Source organism: Furipterus horrens, unplaced genomic scaffold (genome assembly GCF_987537825.1).
Source record: "Furipterus horrens unplaced genomic scaffold, mFurHor1.1.pri manual_scaffold_4, whole genome shotgun sequence".
Lineage (NCBI taxonomy): Eukaryota > Metazoa > Chordata > Mammalia > Chiroptera > Furipteridae > Furipterus > Furipterus horrens.
The window spans coordinates 197,577,672-197,599,441 of record NW_028327174.1 but is presented as its reverse complement, the minus strand read 5'-3'; positions in this window follow the sequence as shown (position 1 = coordinate 197,599,441).

Below are 21,770 nucleotides of genomic sequence, written 5' to 3'. Positions count from 1 at the left end.
TCAGGGATAATGCAGCTCCGCCAGTAGCGGGGCTTCTCCGTTCCCCCTCCGACATGCGTGGTGTGTGTCTTCCATCCTAAGGTTGCAAAATGGCTGCTCTGTCTCGGGACATCCCACCCGTATTATAGACATAATGAAGAAGGAAGAAGGGAGGAAGGAAAGGGGAAACCACGGAACAAGAAAAGGAGGGAGGAAAGGAAGAAGGAGCAGTATCTATTGAGACTCAGGGCCCCACTAAAAGACCCCAGCAGACATCCACTAATATCTCACTGACCGGAACTGAGTCACACTGCCACCCCCTACTGTAAGGGAAACTGGGAGAAAGACTTTATTTTAATTCTTTCATTTTTCAATTACAGTCTGCATTAAACACTGTTTTGCATTACTTTCAGGGTAGAGCACAGCGGATAGACACCCATGTAGGTGGCAAGGTGTTGCTCCCCATAATCCAAGTGCCCCCCTGACGCCACAGACAGTCACCAAACATTGTTGTCTATGCTCCTTAAACCTTACGTCCTCGTGCCTATTTTGCCACTACCAACTAGTACTTCTTAATCCCATCACTTTGTTACCCCGACCCCCACCACCCCTCCCCCCCGGCCTCCATCGGTCCGTTCTCTGTATCTGTGAGTCTGTTTCTATTTTGCTTGTTTGTATAGTTTGTTCTTTAGATTTCATATACACGTATGAGTGTATCATAACGGGAGAAATAATTCTTTAGAAAAACAGATGGGCACGATACTTTCCCAAACAAAATGAAGATTCTGTTGGGAAGGAAGATTAACTCTTACAGGTGAGCAGCAAGTACACCACAGAAAATATCTTCATTGTGAGGAGGAAGTGTACAAGGAGGAACTAAATTGGCTAAGGAGGTTAGAGGAATTGTCTAATCTGTTTTCGTAAAAATAAAAAAAAAAGGAACCCTACAACTCAAGTTCAATTTTTATCTTATACCAATTTCCAATATAATCGCCATAGGATTTATAGAATTAAAAATAAAATAGGACAAACCTAGAAGAATACACATGCAGAAAAGAGTATATTTTACTTGACTGAAAGAAAAAGGACTCTTCAGTCTTATAAGCTAAGAGATCACTATCAAAGGAACATACTGATAAATTTTACTAGAGTCAAATAATTCAATTATATAAGTTAGAATCCTGTTGACAAAATTAAAAGGCAAACAACAAACTAAGGAAAGTATTAGGAAGTGTTATTATTCTTATTATATATTATGATATGGATTCAATATCAATAAGGGAAAAATTAAGACCCCAAGATACAAATGCTGGCCAAAGACCTGAGCCAGTAACTCATGAAAGACAGGACCCTTCATGAAATCGTATGAAACACTGTGCTATTTTGAATCATTTTTGTGGAATATATTTTTAGAAAGGATCTACATCAGACTTGTAGAAAACTTGGAAAACGCAGAACAGTAGGGAAATGAAAACAAAAATCACCGTTTCAGTAGCCAAGAGGTGATAGCCCTTTGGTATGCATCTTCGCACGCCAGGTTTTCCCCTCAAAATGCCTTCTAATGAGTTTGTTTTGCTATTGCCTTTCCTTTTGCTTCTCTTTCTTTTTCTGACTGTCTCACACTTCCTTGTACTTCTGTCCACGTTTCCCCTAGTGAGGCACATCCCCCTCAAAACTAGCCTTCCTCTGGGAACAGCAAGGGGAAGGCTGGGAACTGAGTAAGCAGGTGATCCTCCAGGAAGCTCCGTATGGCTCTCGCCTCCCTGCAAAGGGGGCCATGAAAGGTAGAGGAGCTTGTGCATGACATGTGACAGGCACTGACTGCTGTGACCACACAGCTTCACTGAAACCTAGCACTTTGTGGTTTCACTTTTACAGTTTTCATTCATTAGGAGTAGTAAAGAGTAACAGTAAAACCCTTGAGAGTTTCATTCCTACAGCACATATCCATACGCAAGTGATAATTATAAATTCTGTGCAAAATGCAAAAATCAACCACCTTGATTGCACTTGAAAGGAAATAGTTTCAGCTTTTTTTCCCCCCAGATGGCTAGCTAATTGTCCCAACACCACTTACTGAATAATTTTTAAACTATCTGGGCCTATTTTTAGACTCTAGTCTGTTCAGTTGTTTTGTGTGTCTATTTACACATCAGTACCAAACTGCTTTAATGCTGTATGCCTTTTCACTATCTGGTAGGGTAAGTGTATCAGTTATACACGGGTGTGTAATAAACAAGCCAAAACCCAATGGCTTCAAACGCTGACTGATTTGCTCTTGATATTAAAATGAGCCGGTATATTTGCTGAACAGATCCTGAAATTAGTATTTTTACCTTACTCCCAAACAACACAAGCACCTTAAAACAGTTTAACGCAGACCACCCCTCCTGACTTACATGCTATTTGTATTCAGTATTTTCTTCTATTCTTTTGTAATCCTCCCAAATTGGATATTATTCTTTTATTGTTTTATATAATAAATGTTTACTTAGATATACCCATATGTTCACCATTTTCTTTACTCATCATTTCTATCTACATCTCTAACTTTATTTTAGGGTCATTTCTCTTCTTTTTTGGAGGGCATCTTTTAGAAAGCCCTCTAGTAAGAGACTTATTGCAAAGTCTCTGGGCTTTTATTTGCTTTAAAATGTGCTTATTTGATAATATCTCTTCAAATATTCTCTCTCCCTCCGTTCTCTCCATTATCTCCTGGTTCTTTGAATCGATGTGTTTCTAGATTTAATTTGTGACATTAAGGTCAATCAACGATCAGGTGTTGTCAAACTTGTCACATGCCAGCGAGCACCCATACTCTGTGATGGGACTCGTCAGCTGGCTTTGTTTCAGAGGTCAGAGGTCCACCTCAGGGTTCCACGTTCTGCCTGTGAATCTCACATCCACTCCTCAGGCCTTCTCTGCTCTGGTCGGGATCAGTGTAGGGGATGGGAACTGACCCAGAGAGGCTGCATTTCCCCACCCCTTGCATCAGCAGGATTCCAGCTGGATAAGCCCCGCTGGGAGGTACTGGCAGGAGCTCGGAGGGGTGCAAGGAGGTGGCTCTCCTCCCTCTCCTCGGATGTGTCTCCACCACCCGCCTTCTATTTTCCCTCACTCCAGCTGGACCACAATGCCCCCTGGTCCCAGCCCCGTCCTGGTGACCTCTGCTTTCGGTCTCTGGCATCACACCGCTTCCCTTTGTCCCTCATGGTGGCAACTTCTTGCTCTTGCCAATGTCTGGGTGGCCTCACTGTCTGCTGTTTGGCATCTCGGCTCTTCTGTCCCAGCAACCAATCCCTGTATTAAATTCCCTCTGGTTGACACACCCAGAGTGATTTCCTTTGAATTCCTGGACGTGAAGAAGCACTATACTGAGGTTTTTGGGGTTTTTGTTTGGTTTGGTTTGGTTTTTTAAAGTTCTTTCTCTGTGCTCCAGAAGAATTCTAAAGAACTGATATTATCTGGTCTTAGTTTTGAACAAACTCACCTTTGAAACTGTCTGGACCTCAAACTTTTGAAGTGGGAAACTGGAAGAATTTCTGAGTTTCCTCCGTGGCTGCGGATCTCTATAGATTTTAGGTTATTTCTGGAGCAGAAAAAGAGATTAAATATCAGCTCATCCTTTCAAAGCTATATTACACATATACTATCTTTTTAAGGCAGTTAATAAAAAATAGAGTGTGTTTTTTTGTTGTTGGTGGTGTTCTGTTTTGAACAGTGGGTTTGCCTGCCTCCAGATTGGGCTCAAGCCCCAGTGGTCTTTCTGCGTGACCAAAGGGATCGTCTCAGGATGACAAACTGGTCTTAGAGACTCGTCCACACACCATCAGGAGCCGACTGAGCTGAGTGACAATAGCCTGCGGACTGGAAGAGGTGAGTTGCGTTGGCACTGAGACAAAGTGAACAGGAGAAAGTTCTCTTAACTTGCAAGATTCTTGGCCTCTTCTTCCTAAAACATTTCCTCTCACACCTCCAACTGCTCGATGTATCTCTCCAGTTCCAGGAGTACCTGTTCAGAGAATCATTACTACTTCCTGCTTCACATTTTTATATACATAAACCACCATGACCACTTTGACCAGTACACAATCTCCTTTTATATCATTAATTTATTCATGAATTCATTAAACATTTACTGAGCAAAGGCAGCGCCAGGCAATGTTATAACACTGGAGCCGCAGTGGCAACACCACCGACCCTGTCCCTGCCCCCATGTAATCGAGGATCTCACAGGGAAAAGACAACTTGACCCCCTTACTTGGAAGTCAAAGTCCTGGGTGCTGGGGTGGGAGAGCTGCTCAAGGAAAGCTTTCTTAAGAAAATGACATTCATGTAACTTAAGGATGAGCAGGAACTGCCCAGGCTGCATTATATGTATGAAGGTTGTTTCAAGGAGAAAAAAGAATGGGGTGGGGATGGGGATAATTCGAACCCTGGTTTTCTCTCAGCACACCCTCTTTATTAAAAACACTTTTTTAAACGGAAAACATCTTCAGTGAAAAGAGCAGGAAGGAAGGGAGGGAGGGAGGGAAGGAGGAAGGAGAGCAAGAGAGAGAAACAGAGAGAAGAGCACCGGCCACCACTATCCTCCCTTCGGTAGCTGATGCTTTCCTTGTGTCTGCCTTTGGCCAAGTGACCAGGCTTCTCTGAGCCTCGATTTTCTCCTCCATAGAAGAGGCCTGTGTCTGCACCCGGCACGGCTATCATGAGCGTGGGACAAGTGCAAGTTTGTGCACTTGCCTTATAGCTGAGAATGGATCACCTCCGCGTACAGGCATTTTTTTTTTTTACAGCAATTTGCATTTGTTAACCCGATTTCCATGACGAACTACTTGGGAACCTTAGCCGGGGAGTTAGTGATCCCGAGGCCAGAAATCCAGGGACCTGGGCCCCGGGCGGCGAGACCCCAGCCCCGGGCTCCCCGTTCGCCCCGCCCCGCCCCCAGCACTCACAAGCTCTCCCCACCCCTATATACGAATGAGGTGATCTTTCAGCTGCCCTTTGTCTTGGAAAAAAATTAATTCTCATTTGCATTACCTCGTCTAAATGTCACCTACCGATATTTTGTTAGACATTAGCGGCGCTGGCAGGGAGGGCCGCGGGGTAATTGTGTTCTGCCTGGTGCTGGGATTTACATAATTTCAGACAGCAATTAAAGAATCCTGGGGACTTTTTTTTCTCTCTTCCAACCTCTCCTACAAAGAAAGTGTTCGTTTACATTAGGCGCTCAGCTCCTTGCTGTTCATTTGCATAAAATTAAAGGTTTTTGTGTTCCTGAACAGCAGGGTAACATTTAAAATTCCGTTTTAAAAAGCTCACCTTACAATAATAAAATGTTAATATCATTTCATAGGCAAGGCAAGGTTGCCAGATGCCTTTCACTTCCAACGTGGATCCATTGCTAACTGGTTTTCTCCTTTCTCCTCCTCCACCACCTCGCTTCCCGCCTCATGCAGTCTGTCCGTCTGGATCCTTCCCCAAGTCTCCTCCTCTGCCTCACCCTGCCGTCTCCTCAATCGCTCCTTTTTTTCTTTCCCCACTTTTTGTTTTTCCAAATGGAATTCAAATGTCCTCAACTCTCACCAGCCCGAGGCCATGAAGCAAAGTCGAGTTTTCACATTATTCAAGCGATCATCCCGTGAATCATGAGTTCAAATTCATGGCCAGCTTCTCAGGAGCTCCTGTGTCTGTTCTGATCTCCAAGTCACCACCCACCCAGCCCCGCATCGCAAAGGTCCTGGAGTCCCTAAAGCCAGAGTCAACCCCAGTGACTCTCACATCCCCTGGGAAGCCAGGCACTGCCATGGTCACTGTGGATGTTTGTGATGCCCCTTGACGGTCACAGCTCAGCCACCACTCTAGCACCACCATGTGTCCTGGGCCCCAAGTGCTCCTTTAGTTCATCCATTGGTTCCTTCATCCTCTCTCCATGTCAAAAGGCATCGAGATGGTCTTGTGGGAAGATGCTGACAGCGATGACTCCGCTCAGTCCCCCTCTTCCCTCTCACTGCCCAGCCCTTGGCAGCATCTAGGCCACAAGACACGCTCCCTGACCCTGTCCTCAGAACAAGCCTTCCCTTTGGCTCTGTTGGATGCAAGCTGGAAGTGAAAGGCATCTGGCAACCTCAGGTTGCTCTGGGCTTCCTCAGTCCATCAGACATAGCTTAAGAAATTCAAAATGCCAAGGGGAAAGACAAGAGGGGAGGGGGGCCTCCCTGATCCTTCTTTCCTTTGAGTCTCCAGGAACACAGTGTTGATTCTGTTCGCTTGGAGAGGCAATGGCTTCACCTCATTCACCAGTTGCCCAATCCCAGCTGGCACTGGTTTCCAGGTATAGTCAAAAGGCACAGACAAAGGGCCTTGGCCAGAAATATGAAGGGAGAAGAGATTACTAGCTAGAGGGGAGAGAAGAGGAGGGACAGAGATCTGTGGGGCCAGAGTGGAAGGGGATGGGCCTCACCAATGATGATGAGGCAAAGGAAACCCAAAAAGAGGAAGCTGTGTGGGGCAAGGTGAGGTTTCCCACACTCCATGCATTATCCCAAAGGAGGCAAAAGTGGGAATAAAAACCATAAAAAGATGAAATGCATCCCTCCCCCACCTTAGCCCATGGATTGAGAGCTCAGGATGAGAAATGATGTTGAGATACAGAAAAACAGCCAGTTTTGTTTCTCACACACCACAGTTTTAGAACTATTCATAGTCACAAAAAAAAAAACAAGAAGGTAATTGTTAACATGATAGAAGCTTTAAGGGACGAGAAGTCATTAATTAAGTAGGGGGTGGGTGCAGCCATTCCAGCAGAGGGATCGGTGTGTGTAAAGGTTTTGAGGAGGGGAGAAGTGTAGCTTGCTGAAGAACTGAGAGACAGCTGGGCTGGAGCACAGAAAATAAGGACAGAGGCACGCAAAGAACAAGAAAGTATGGCCCGTACACCAGGGGGGAAGCAATTAGTAGAAACTGTCTCTATGGAAACCCAGATATTCAAACAAAGGCTTCCAATGAGCTGTTTTAGGTGAGACCAAAGAGCTCAAGGACACCATATCTACAGAACTGAAAGGAAACTATGAGAATGATGTCATACCCAATAGAGTACCAATAAAGATACAGAAGTTATGAAAAGGAACCAAATAGAAAAATATAACTGAACATTTATGATTCACCAGAGGGGATCAATAACAGATTTGATCAAAAGAAAGAATCAGGAAATTTGAAGACAGGTCAATTGAGATTATTCAGTCTGAGAAACAGAAAGAAAAAAAGATGAAGATAAATAGTCAGAGCAGGATATCATCGGGTCCATCAAAAAACACAAGTTGTAAATTCAGGAGAGGAGAGAGAGAAAAAGGCAGAAAGAATATCTGAAGAAATTAATAGCCAAAAACTTCCCAAATTTGAGGAAAAACCTCAATTGACACACTCAAGAAGCTCAAAGAACTTCCATTTGGATAAACCCAAAGACAGCCACACAGACACACATTATTATCACATAGCAGAAATACAAAGACAAAGAGAGAATCCTGAAAACAGCCAGAGAGAAGTGACTAGTTACACACAAGGGTTACTCAATAATATGAACAACCAATTTCTCATCAGGAACCATGTATGTCAGAAGGCAATGGAATGAAGTATTTAAAGTTCTGAGAGGAAAAAATTGTCAGCCAAGAATTCTATGTTTAGCAAAGCCACTCAATGGAGGAAAGAAGAGTTCCTTCAACAAATGGTACTTAGACAACTGCAAAGGAATGAAATTGAACTCCTATTTCACACTACATATAAAAATTAATTCAAAATAAGATAAAAACCTAAATGTAAAAACTAAAACTCTTAGAAGAAAACATAGATGTAAATGGAAACCTCCCTGACTTAATGAATTATGCAATGATTTCTTAAATACGATAGCAAAGCACAAAAGAAAAAAAAATACATAACTTGGACCTCATCAAAACTAAACACTTTTGTGCATCAAAGGACATTATCAAGAAAGTGAAAAAATCCCCAGAGAACTAGATAAAATGTTAGCAAATAATATATCTGAAAAAGTTTAGTATGCAGAGTTCTTTATAAGAATCCTCACAACTCAATAACAAAAAGATAAATAATCCAGTTAAAAAATAGGCACAGGACTTGAATAAATATTTCTTCAAAGAAGATAAACAAATGCCCAAGAAGCCCAGAAAAAGATATGCAACATCAATAGTCATTAGAGAAATGAAAACTGTAACCACATGAGATACCACTTCACACTCACTGGGATGACTATAATAATAATTTTTAATGGAAAATAACACGTGTTGGCAAGGATGTGGAGTAATTAGAATTCTAATGCATTGTCTGTGGGAATGTATAATAGTGTCGCTACTGTGATAAACAGTTTGGAATTTCCTCTAAAACCACAGTTATCATGTGACCCAGCAATTTCACTTTAGATATATACTAAAGAGAATTAAAAACATGTTCATACACAAACTGATACTAATGCTCATAGTAGCAATACTCATATTAGCCAAAAAGTGGAAACTACACAACTACCCATTGACTGGTAAGTGGATGAATAAATTGTGGTATATCCACACACTAGAACGTTGTTCAGCCTGGGACCTGAGAGTAACACGTGGCTCTGTGGATCTGGGCAGAAAGAAATCTGAATGAAAATGAGAAGAGAAAATGGGGTGAGTGGGGTGAGAGGAGCTGAGTGAGCCCAGCCTGTGTATGCCTCTGTGGAATGGGTGCCGTATCACACATAGCCTGAAATTTGGGGGAGGACTCAGGGAGACACAGCAGGTGCAATGCTAGGCCCAGCACCTCAATAAATTATCATAGTTATTATGACAGGTATATATAATGCTTACGTCCTCACTTAGCATCATCAATAGGTTCTGAAACTTTAGGCAAAACAACGTAAAATAAAACCAATTTTATCATAGGCTAATTGATATAGACAAGAGTTGCATTCCCTTAGCACCTCCCCAACATACCGAAACAATGGTACAGCATTTCGACACACTCAGCACTCCTCTAAGCATTTCACAAGTTGTAGTTCATTGAACCTTATCAAAATCCCTGTTTTAGGATGAGGAAACTGAGGCACAGAGAGGTTAGCAACTTGCCCAAGGTCACAGAGCTTGCAAGTGGTGGAGCCAGAAGTTGAGCCCCAGTGGTGTGGGTTAAGAGGCTTCTGTACAATGTCCCAGTGCTTCCCCATGTGGCCATACATCCCTGGAGGCTCTCAGTTTTCTTATTTTGATAGTATAGCTTCATAGTCCAAATTGTGTTTGGCTAGTCTACAAACTCCTCAGATCTTCCATTTCAGAATCCTGTGCGATAGTCCCCGCGCTCTCCTGTCTCAGAGGGGACAAGGGTCCTGAGCAGGGAAACTGAAACGTAGGGTCACTGTAGAGATGGAGCTTGTGGTGAACAGAGGGGGCTGAGCCCTTGCTGGGAATGTGGAGACCGGTGCCAACCACAGAGGCCCCAGCACTGGGCTCAGGCCATCTGCCTGGGAGTCTGAGGGGCTGAGGGGCTGTGGGAGGGGCAGGGCAGAGCCATGGCCGGGCTGGGTGGGTGCCGCAGCCAGAATGCTTGTGTCTCCCCCAAATTCACATGGTAAAACCTAACCCCTAAGCAAATGGTGTTAGGAGGTGGGGCCTTTGGGGATGATTAGGTGATGGATGCCCCCTTGTCCCTCCACTGGGTGAGGACACAATGAGAAGTTGGTGTCTGCGACCTGGAAGAGGGCTGCCACCGGAACTCCACCATGCTGGTACCCTGATCTTGACCTTCAGCCTCCAGAACTGTGAGCCACATGTTTCTGCCTTTGATAAGTCACGTAGTCTGTGGTGTTTTGTGACCGTGGCCTGAGCAGACTGAGACAGTGGGCTGGCCCTGGCTGGACTCAGCTGGCTGGGAAGTCAAAGGCGCTTCAGAAACAACCATTACTGCTTTTTGAGCATTTTCTCAGCGTCAGCTCCATGTGAAGGGCTTTTCCTTCATCATCCTGTTTATCTAATCTCTTAGCAACCCTTAGGTATAGGCATTATTATGCCCATTTTGCCACTGAGGGAGCAGGCTCAGGGAGGTTACCTGGCTTACTCAGGGTCACCAGGCACACGAGACACTGATTGGGTCCCCTAGGCTCCTGACTCCACCCTGCTCTGCTGCCCCATTGATTCACTAACCAGAGTTGACAAACTGTTTGACGGGAGGTCTCTCAGGGTGGCAGACCTCCTGGCCTCAGCCCAGGCTCTCCCTTTGAAGTCCCCATGGAGGCCAGCAAGGCCTGAGGGTGACAGACACACAAGCCAGGGGATCCTGAAGGAACCACCCGCCCAGACTCTGGCGCAGCTGGCAGAATGGAGGGGTGGGGCTTCTTCACCCCTTCGTGGAGGGTGGGAGCCCCGCTCAAGTGCTCACCAGGCTCACAGCCATGGGGCTGGCTGGGCCCTGTCCCTCCTCTTCTGCCTCCATGCAGGCTTTTGGTGACATGTCATGCTCTCTGGCAGGGAACAAATGAGCCCCACATTAGCCCTGTTAAGCATTCATTTTAGCCGCATGGTTCTGGGGAGCAAGTGTGCGCTTGGAACGCACAGGGTTTATTACATTTGCAGAAATAACACTTTTGTAGACAAAAGAGGCGACAACCTAGGAGGGGACTTGAAGGCACAGGAAGGGCGGTCAGCAGCCCTGCCCACCCAGCCCCTCCCTGCCCTGGCAAGCTTGCCTCCTCCCCATGTCTAAGCTGCTTCCTGGGGCATCGCCTATGTAGGAATGCCTTCCCACTCTCTCTCCTAACTGCCCCTGCCTTTGCTGGCCTCTCTCCAAAGTCCTGACCCTGAGGGGTCAGTCATGCCAGCCAAGGCCAAGGTCAAGGGCCTCTCTACCCCCAGTAGTGGGTCAATTGCACTGTGCCAGGTGGAACGTGCAGCCAACAGAGTGCTGGGCACCCCCACGCCCCACTTGCAGTCATGCCGGCCAGTTCTCAGGCTTGGCACCTGCCTGTAACACCTGCTGACATGGTGTGTGGGGTCATGCTAACATCTTTCACATCTAAGAAGGGTGTGACGCTCTCTCCTCCTTCCAACACAGCCCAGGCAACCCAGGGCTGAAATCTGATTTCCTAATAGTTTCACTGCTTCTCCTCCAAGTAGCCTCCATCTACCACACAGTGGTCCTAACCTAGCAGCCACAGAACCCTTCCCGGCCCTTCCCAGCGAGACTCCAGAGCCGGAACTCGACGCCACGGTCACTGGAAGTCTTGTTTTGCAAGAGCCCACCCAAAACTGGCTCCGGGACCAACTGCGAGAACTCCCAATGGCCAAAGCTGGAAGAATCTGAGCAACACAGAAGTGCTGAATTACAACCCAAAACATAAAACAAATACCCACGAGCCCATTCTGATACAAATAAATGATTGAATTAATAAATAAATGGGAGAATCCTGGCTGCTGTGGCTCAGGGGATTGAGCGTCGGCCTGCGAACCAAGTGTTGCTGGTTCGATTCCCAGTCAGGGCACATGACTAGGTTGCACATCAGGTCCCCAGCTGGGGGCGCGAGTGAGAGGCAACCACACATTGATGTTTCTCTGCCTCTCCTTCTCCTTTCCCCTCTCTCTAAAAATAAATAGATAAGTAAGTAAATAAATAAATAAATAAATGGGAGAGAAGAGACAAATCTGTGCAGAAGAATTCCAAATAATTTATGTAGACACACGACTCTCAAGGAAGTAGATCAAAGCTCCCCTCTGTAGGCTTGAGCTGTGCAGAGCAACTTTCTTCCCAAGAAGACAGTGTGCAAAGAGGGGAGGAAGAGTAACCTTGCAGTGGAGACACCTGACAACACGCCTGAGCCAGGTGATCAAGGTCAACACCAACAGTGATCAGTCACGTGGATGGCATGTGCCCTTGATCTGATGTAATGCAAATGGCACTTGACCTCTGTCGTTTTCCTCCTAAAACACCTGAGCCCAGTCTAATCATGAGAAAACACCCAACAAGTCCTAACAGAGGGACAGTCCACAAAATATGTGAAAACGACTCCTCAAAACTAGCAAGGTCATCAAAACCAAGTCAGGCCTGAGCAACTGTCACAGCCAAGAAGAGCCTACAGAAATGTGGCAACAAAATGTAATAGGGGATCCTGGATGGGACCCTAGAACAGGAGAAGGACATTGTGTGCAAACCTAGAAAACCTGAGGATAGCATGGAGTTTAGGTAATAATTATGGGTCTGTATTGGGTCATTAATTGTGGCAAATGTACCATATTAACTATAAGATGTACTAATAGGGAAACCTGGCTATGGGGTATATGAGAACTCGCTGTACTCTCTCAATTTTTCTGTGAGTTGAAGACTATTCTAAAACAAAGCACTTATTAAAAATACAATTGGCTCCTGGGTCCCCTGTGAGCTTGCTCCTCTCTGCTCCACTGTGTACCCCCTGCTCCCAGCTCCAGTGACAACGCTCACGTGAACTCTCCTCCAGCACCCCCCTGCCAGTTTGCAGGGCCCTCTGCTCATCTTCTGTGACCTTCTGGGTTTGACTCTGCTCCCAGCTCATGCCTTCATGACCCCCCTCTGCCCTAGACTCAGCCCAGTCTCAGAGCGCTCCCAGTTCTCCTGCTGCTGTTCCGGTCATCACTCCTGTGTGTCCTCAAGTCCTTCAGGGCTCCCGCCCGGTCCCTCTTCTCCCACACTCTCCCTGTGAGACAGTTCCCACGTGGAAGCTGCCTCTAGGTGTGCCTCTCCAGCTCAGGTGGCTTCACGGGGACTCAGAGCAGTATATCCATCTCCTTACTCTGGGGATCTATCTCCCTATGGAGGTCGGCTGTGCATCTTGTCAACTGTCCAAAACCAACAAGTTGATCCTCCTTTAAGTCCGTGCTTCCTCCTCTGTCCCCCACCTCGGCGAGTGGATCCCCATCCACCTGGGGGTCTGTGGCTGAGTCCTGCATGGGGTCCTGGGCTCTTTCCATCACTCACTGTGACATCCCATCTGCTCCTGTACCCTTGAAAGCTATTTCCTTAATGCTCAGATGCTTTATCCAGCCCCATGTCACTACCCTGCCGTTGCCACGTCCACCCCTTGCCTGGATGTCCACTCCAGCCTCCACCATGTATTTGATTCGCAACACAGGAGTCAGGGTGGTGACTATAAACTGCCCTCCGACCCTGTGGCCATCTGCCTGCGATACTAGCGGGTCTCCAATGCCTCAGCTTGGCACCCACGACCCTGCACCCTCTCCTTTGTCTTTTCTTCAACTGCTGCCTCTACCTTGACGCCATCTCCACTCCCGCACAAGCGGACACTTGTCACTTGCCCATGCTGTTCCCTCAACCTGTAATGTCCTTCCCTCCCTTGTTCTTTCAAACCTGATGGTTGTTCAGGACTGAGAGGAGGGGGCAGCTCCTCTGGGAACCTTCTCTTGCCCACTGGCTGGCACCGTGCCTCCTCTGTCCCCAGGACACCATGCACTCCCTCCACTGGTAAACCTACCCCAGAAAGCAGACAGCATGTGCTCACTGCCAGTGTCACCTTTCCCTTGCCCCCGCACAGCCCACAAGCCCCTCCAAGGGGAAGACTGCATCCCACGCACCCCCAACAGTCTAGGGCTCACTGGAGGTGCTCAGTAAAAGCTGTGATAATGGCAAACATTTATTGAGCACCTACTATATGCCAGCCACAATGCCAAGCACTTTACAGGTATTCTCTCATATTCATCTTTCACAATAAAAAAAATGAAGGTAGGCATTTCTAGTATTGCTGTTTTCCCAAAGAGGAAACTGAGGCACAGTCAACTTAAGCAACTCTCTTAAGATCACAAAGCGGAAGTCATGGAGCTGAAATAGGAATCTAAGTCCTGACTCCATCAGTTGTCCTTCTAACACCCTTTAATTGCATTTCCTGTTCTTTTCAGCTTTGCGATTTAGTGACCCACGCCAACAGATATCATCCATAACATCACGTTATGGGTCCACAGCACTCCGTCATGCTGACGCAACATAATTTGCTTAACCAATCCTGTTATTAGTATACGTCTAATTGTCTGACTTTATTTGTTCAAATGGTTAACCAATTATCCCAGCACTATTTAAGTAATTCATGGTTTTTTTTTTCCTACTGATTTGAAATGCCACCTTTATCATATAGTAATTACATCTACTTAAGTTATTTTCTTACGTTGGCTCATTTGTTTAATTGGGCTAATTCATACCATTTTGAGTCATTATACCTTCACAATACATTTCATTCATTCATCCATCCACCCATCCATCCATCTATCCATTCATTTATTTATTCATCCACTCACTCCCTCCCTCACTTACTCGACAAATAGCTATTGTGGGCTAGATGCTGGTCCACAAACTGTGAATTAGCAGTGGACAATGGAGCAGCAAGCAACGTCATGCTCCTGGTACTTGCATTTTAATATCTGACCTTGGAAGTGGCTCCCACCTCCATCAATTTTATTTATTAAGATGTTCTTAGGCGTTCTTGCCTATTTATAACCCCCCAATGAACTGATGTTGGCAAGTAAGAAAATACATTTGGGATTTAATTGGCACTGAATTAAATGTATGGATTAATCTTAATGGAATTGACATTTTTTAATCTTCTTTTCCATGAACACAGCAGGACTTTACACATAGTCAATTCTTATTTTTAGGTTAAATTTAGTCTCACACGTTTATAGCTAAGACTGTTGCTAAGTATTTTATATTTTTGTTGCCATTGTGGCTGTCATCTTTCTTCCATCATATATTCTAGATGATTAATGCTGGTACATAGGAAAAGTATTGATTTGTAAATATTTCTTTTAAGTCAGCATCTTACTGAATTCCCTGATTAATTGTAATAGTTTCTAGTTGAGTTTTTGGATTTCCTAGGTAAATAAGCATATAATGTGTGAAAAAACAATTTTGCCCCCCTCTCTCTTGCAATTTCACCACATATGTGTTTCCCTCTTATTTTCTTGTTGCATTGACCCATGCAAGATTTCCATGAGGTGCCCATAAACATTTAACAACCAGCTCTCCAGAGAAAATAACCCTGATATGTAGCATTTGCCAATTTCCATGGTGTAAGTACTTTCACCATGGCCAATTTTAAGCTACAACATGATGTCACTGGACTTGCTGGGAAGAGATGCAAGCCTTTGCTCTCGCGAGCTAGTGTGAGCCAGCTCTAGCCCGTCACAGAGCAGAGCACTAGACCCATGAGATGGTCCCTGGGGGAGAAAACACTGTGATCGTAAATAAAAATTAACAGTGTTGCATGTATAAATATGTATCCACTTCTGCCAGGTTACAATGTACACGAGCATACTGAAGGCTCTGAGAAATTCTGTAACATATTTTCCATTTATTTGACTGACACAAATTTTGAGGAATACAGAATAGCTAACTCCTATTTTGTAGCATTTGTCAGTTTCCATGGGGTAAATGCTTTCATCATGGCCAACGACACAACGTCACGGGACACACTGGGGAGAGATGCGCACCTCTTTCAATGCCATTCACAGTCCCCAACCTCAGGTGGTTTCACATGGTTGCCTGGCAATTCTTCCTTTGTTTCCCGGGTCAACTCTCTCTCCTGTTCTCTTCTCTTAACAACTTTCTCTGCTCTCCTCAAACCACTGGCCTCTGCCCTCCCCCTGGCTGATGACGTAGAAGCTTCCTCCCACAGAACCCACTTGTTTATCCCCATCCGCGTCCACTGTTGCCTCCTTCCCTCCTAGATGATGGACGGGACCAGGGCTTCCTCCTAGAGAAACTAATCCCAGGCCAGTACCAGTGCTCTGGCCCCTGACCCCTTCTACAGCTGGGGGTCCACACCCACCGATGACCCCCCCATTCCTTCCCTCTCTACTGGAGCTCTCTCATCTGCATTTAAACACGCTCAAGTCGCTCCCATCCTAAAAACAAGCAAAGAAGAACAGTTCCTCACCTTCAACCCTTCTGTACCTCATTACCAGACCTCATGGACAGTATCCCCCACCAGACCTCATGGACAGTATCCCCCACCATACCTCACAGACAGTATCCCCCAAGAACTGTCCACTCTGCTCCATCTTTTCTCCCCCCGATCTCTCGAACCCCTGCAACCCGGCTTCTTGTCCTGGCTCTTTACGGAAAAGACTGCATTCGGAATCCCCAGCGATGCTGTTGCTAAGTCCCAGAGACGCATCTTTGCCCTTGAGTGTCCCGACTTTGCAGCCACTCCACCTCCTCTCACAGCTGCCTCCTCTGCGACCCATTCCCCCGGCTGCCAGAACAGAGCTCCTGGACATCCTCCCATCTCTCCCATCGCTCGGGCTCCAGCCCCGGTTCCTCTCCCAGCCCCCTGGGGTGTCCCTCGGGACTCCATCTGCCCCCCCCCCTTCCCATTGACCTACACTCTTTCCTCCTTAGCGTCGGCCATCACCTCTATGCTCCGACTCCATGTCTCCCAAGCTTAGGCCAGATGTTTGAAAATGGCACTCAGTGGACCTCTGGGGAGAAATGATTGTGACAATAATGGTCACAGGGATACTGAGACAGTCAGCCAATGTGAAGAGCAATGAGATTATGGTGCAGGAACTAGGGCAGGGTCCCTTGGCTCCCATATCATGTGGCCTGGCCTCCAGCCAAAGCCCGGGGATGGGTGGAACCAAGGACAAACATTCCATTGTTCTGTCTCATCACCTGGGGAGCTATCCTCAGTCTCACTCGGCACATGGGCCACATCATAGGGTCATAACGGGCTGTCCTCTTTCCCTCCACATCAGTGACAGCAACCAAGAGGAGGAGGAGGAGCCATGGGGTGAGCGTGGTGGCCAAAGCTGGCCATCAGCCAAACACGCACGACAGCTGTGCCCTGGGCCTGCCCTCACACCCTGACACTGGCTTCCAAGGACACTAGCATGGGTGCAGGGGGACACCGTGCTTAAGCTCCCACCTAGGCCAGCCTCCCAGGGTCCTGTTGGGGAGCATAGGGTCCCAGCATTTCCCCTGGGTGGTGACTCAGAGACCAAACGGGGTTTTGTTTGCTGCTGCTGTGGACATCCCTGATAACTAATCGATGGTCTTGAGTAAGTTAGCTGACCTCTTGGAAGCTCCATTTTCTAACCTGGAAAGTGGGAATACTAATCTTAGTACCTGAAGGTCATCAGCAGGAGGCCATGATGCCATGGAGGGAGAGGCGCCCTGCAGAGCAGCTGATGGGCTGAGAGAGCCTGGACGTGGCCCCGGGTGTCCACCATAGCTGTGTCCCTCGAAGCTCATAGAAAAGTAGCTCCAGGACAAGACAGACAGACAAGCCCACGAGTGCCTGCAGGCCTGTGGGCCCGATTCAGGCTGCCCCTTCCTCTCTGATGGGTGGGGGAGGGAGAGGCCCCTCCCCGGCAGTGTGGGAACTCTGCGTCCCCTTTCCTCTGTCACCAAGGTCTATATTAAGAACATTAAGTGTCAGGACAGACGCTTTAACTGCTGATGTGCGGGTGAAAGGCAGGTGGAGTGCAGGCAAGGAGGAGGCAGAGAGGGAGCGAGGGGAGAGAGAAAAGCAAGATTAAGTTAATTAGGACTTGCAGCGGGAGGAAAGTGAGGACTTGTGCCTGGGACGTGCGTGGGCGAGCAGCCCAGGAGGGCTGCGGGCCTGGGGCCGCCCTACGCCCCCAGGGTCAGGAAGAGACTGTCTCCAGCCTGGACTGCCACGCCCCACCAAGAGCTCCACTTGGAGAGCGTATGGGGTTGGTGATGGAGCCCCGAGAGCAGACTGTCTGTGAAGGCGGCTGTCAAAGCAAGGAACTGTTGCTAAGGGAACCGCCTGGGAAGAGACTTGTGAAGATGAAGTCACCCCACCTCCGCAGCGGCGGGGGGCGGGGGCAGGCCCCGTGCTTCATCTGGGTCTGCTCTGCTGTCTCCCCAGCCAGGCTTCCCTCCCTGGAGGGCAGAGGACCTGCCTCCTCGAACTGGGCCCCGGTCGGGCTACTTGTTAGCAAGATGAGGTCACGCGGGTGACTGCTACAGAGTGATGGCCAAAGAAAACTTGGCGGAGGTGTCCTTAAGCAAAGGAGCTCAGAAGGGGACAGTGACACATGCCCATCCAAGGGCCCTCTGGTGCCAAAGGCGTTCCAGAACCCCAGACCATAACCCTACAGAAAGATATTTGTAATTTTGCAAATCACAGTGGCTCATAAAGGGTTTTTAATTAAATTGGGATGGGCAGTTAAGTGGGGGGGGGGGCAGGGGGACAGCGCAAGTGTGCATGGACTCTTTGAAGCGTGGGCTTGGAGCTAGCACAGTGTTCTTTGCATCGGTTTCTATTGCCCAAAGCAAGTCCCAGGCCAGCCCAGATTCAAGGGGTGGGAACTAGACTCTGACACACAGGGATGGGTGAAGAAACAGGATCATGTCTGCAAACCAGCCTACCACAGTGGTGATGAAGAAATGAGCTGGACTCAAATCCTGGTTCACAAACCGCTTGCTGGGTGGTCGTGGGTAAGTTCCTTTCCTTCTCTGATGTAGGGAACCGCTCCTTGTGGTTTCGGGAATTGTAGCCCAAGCCGTGAGCCAGGCCCCCCACCTGGGGAAGGCCTCTAAGTCTCAGCAGAAAACCGAAAGGCTTGTGCAACAGACGGGACTGAAGGCCGCTCAGAGGATTCCCATGGGAACCCTCCTCAATAAATAGCCCAGGAGACAGAAGTTCGGTGCTTTTCTCCACTAGAGAGATTAGCCGCCTCCAATCCCTCCAGACAAAATAGTGTCCTGGATAAACTTGTTCTGCCGTGGTCATGAAACCTCTGCGGGATAGGGAGTTTCCAACCAAGCTGGGCCATTGGAGGCAGGACAGCCTCACTCTGAGTCTCTGCTTCCTCTTTGAAAAAGTCATCAAAGCAATTTGTCCTCCCCCAAGAGTCCTGTGACAATTCAGAGAAACCATGCATTGGAAGTGCCAGGCATAGTGCCTGGGGCCTGGCGGGCACCAGCAAATGGGGCTCCCTCGCTTTGTCCCAGGGTAATGGGTCCTGTGGATGAGGATCTCATTCCTTCCTGCCGGGGCCCCAGCTGGGGGTCCGTTCTACTCCCACCCCTTCCTGCCTTTCCTCTCGCCCCCTCAGGAGCCCTCCTGTTGTGAACTCCCAGCACCCCGGGTCTTAAGGATAGTTAAGTAGCAAACTATGTGTTCATAATAAAATTTGCCTGCTTCTCACAGACATCCAATTTGCTTACCATCCAAAGAGAAGAATCGGGTGCCTGCTTCCGAAATTGCTTTAATCTCTGCCACAGAATGCTTCTGGCAGAGTTTTTCAACTGGAAAATGGGAAATGAGTTAGAAACAATGGAGGAACGTGAATAATCTCACTTAAGATGTTTGATCTTGAGATGAGATGAAGTTGAAATAGATTTCCCAGTTCACAGTCAGACAGCAGTGGGCGGGAGGGGCGAAGGCTGGGGGTCGTGGGTCATCCAAGCCTGACTGGGCCCCAGGTCTGGCCAGGAAAAAAGCCCTCCCATCCATCTGACTCAGAGAACACCCCCTGGTCCCTGTAAAACTCTAGCAAACTATGCACTGGATGGGAGACAGCCCCATCACCTCAAAGGGAACCATGACCCAAGTCCTTCACTGTCTACATATACCCATGTCTTATGTTAGTGGGTGACATAATGAATCCATGCCTTTATTTAACTGATTTTTGCAGTGGACCTACTATGTATTATGGCCTGTCCCAGTCAATGGACTTCCAGACTTAAAGAAAACCCATTCCCTTTCCTCAGGGAACTCATGAGCGTTGGCTGGGAGCAGGAGAGAGAGTCAGGGGCTAATATTTATGGAAAGACCATTTCACAAAGACATGGGCTGAAGGCACTGCGTTCATAAACCTACTTCAGCCTTGCAGAAATGGTGAGTTGGGATTCTTGTGTCCTCTTTTCACATGGAAAAGTGGGCTCAGACATGAGTATCTGACCTCCAAGGATGGGATCCAGGTATAACTGCCATCTGTGCCCTTTGCCTGGGGCAATATTCTGCCCAGGCAGGTGGCATGGGCAGGGGTAGGGCAGGAAGGTGCAATAGGGGGAGCTCCAGGTACCACGAAAAGATGCAGGCAGCCTGGGCTTCCGGTAGATTGATTCTGAGCAGCAGACGACCTATTGCTCCTGGCCAAGCTCATTGTGGACAAGCTGACTGGCCTTAGGTCTGGGAAAGGACCCACGCTCAAAGCCAAGCAAGGCAGACTTTGAGAAACACGTCACCCTGTACACCTAGACAGACAGACACTCTTATAAGTACATACACACAACATGCTCCGCTCCGACAAATGTGCCTCGGTGAGCAGGCGTGGTCTAACACTGAAACTCCTTGGGGACAGGGACCTCAGCAGTCTTGCTCACCACTCTGTCCCTGGCACAGTTCCTGCTCATAGTGGGACTCCTATACATAATGATGAAGTTTGACTCAATTCCCACACGTGTGCGCACATGCAGACACATTTACATGTGATTTGTGTGCAAGGCACTGACGCTAGGGGGAGGGGCAGTGTCAAGTCTCTGCAGCCCCGCGTAGAGTTGGACCACTGCAGGTGGGGGGCTCATGGCTCTCTGTCACTGCTCCTCGAGCCTGGCAAGGCTCAGGGACCCAGCCCATCCAAAGGTCTCTTTGTCCAGCCTTCCCACCCGTGAGGCTCCACGGAGTGACCCCAACCCCCCTCCACCCCCGCCAATAACATCTTCCACCAGAGCCTGGCCTCTTAGGGTTTTGGGTGGGGGTTTAATGCGTTATTGATTTCCCCAAGAAGGGAAAGTGCTGCAGCCATGGGTCCAGGTAGCTTATTTTGTGCGTCGATGACATTCAGGTACTAGTGAAAAATTATACCAATTATTAAATCAGCCATTATTACTTCAAAGTGCAATCAGTTGTCACAGCAGAGAGAGCTTGCACGGAGCGTTATTAGTCGGGCTGTGTGCACGGGGAAAGTGCTGAGAAGGGAGACTTTAACCAAAGGGCAAATGCATGAAATTTACTTAGAAATAGCGATTTATCACCCCTGGGTTTCCTACTGCTCAAATCCAGGCAGACACTTCACTGGCAGGAGACAGGCCCCACACCACCCCTGCCTCCTGCAGCTCCCACCCTGACAGGAAATGAAAAATTGAGAAGTCGTTGTAACAGCTTAAAGATGCATTATCCTTTTTGATGTGCAATTTGAGCTTCATATCCAAAGGCAGATGGAATCACAGGCACCCACGCCAGGCAGAGCGGAGGGAACCACCTTTCTGAGTTTGGGGAGGGGTAAGGGCAGCTGATCATGCCTGGCCCGACCTCTCCATGGGGGGCGGGGGGGGGTGCTATAAGGGAGCCCAGGGCTGGGGTCAAGGTGAGAGAGATCATAGGCTGGGGTGGGAGGGGCAGAAGGAAGAGAGATGAGAGTGAAGAGAGAAAGACAGAAGGAGCGACACAGAGGGGAAGAGAGAGGAATACAAAGAAACAAAACCGAGGCAAGCTGAGTGACCTTGGGCAAGGCACTTTGCCTCTCTACCCTTCGCTTTATCGTTAGCAGAAGAGTTCCTGCTTCATGGACCATTGTGTAGCATGGACAAGATAAGGCAGACTAATACAGAGAGGGAGAGCGATGGACAGACAGACAGGAACGACCCACAGACACCAAGTGTGAGCCACGGCCGCTCACCCCAGAAGGTGTGACCCCCAATCAGGAGTCACTGGAGCTGAGGGTAGAGTGAAGCCCTTGCTTTGTCTTCCAGTGAAGACTCTTGCCTCCACTGCTGTGTGACCCTGAGCAAGTGATGGCATCTCT